This window comes from Penaeus monodon, chromosome 15, assembly GCF_015228065.2.
Source record: "Penaeus monodon isolate SGIC_2016 chromosome 15, NSTDA_Pmon_1, whole genome shotgun sequence".
NCBI lineage: Eukaryota > Metazoa > Arthropoda > Malacostraca > Decapoda > Penaeidae > Penaeus > Penaeus monodon.
The window spans coordinates 24,520,781-24,520,995 of NC_051400.1; positions in this window are offsets into that span (position 1 = coordinate 24,520,781).

Consider the following 215-nt stretch of genomic DNA (forward strand, 5'->3'; position numbering starts at 1 on the left):
CATGAATGCAGGATGTCCATCCACATATGATTCTTGATAAGCCCTGGCAGCAGTTTCAGGGTATTTAGCCCTGAGCATCTCACTTGTTTTCTGTAAGGCTGTTATGGAAATTATACCACTGGGCCTATCGCCAAAAGTTCAAAGACAATAAAGGGCTGGGTCTTTTTTAGTGTTCATGTCTCCCCACAGGAATCTGTGTCATCTGGGCCAGTTCC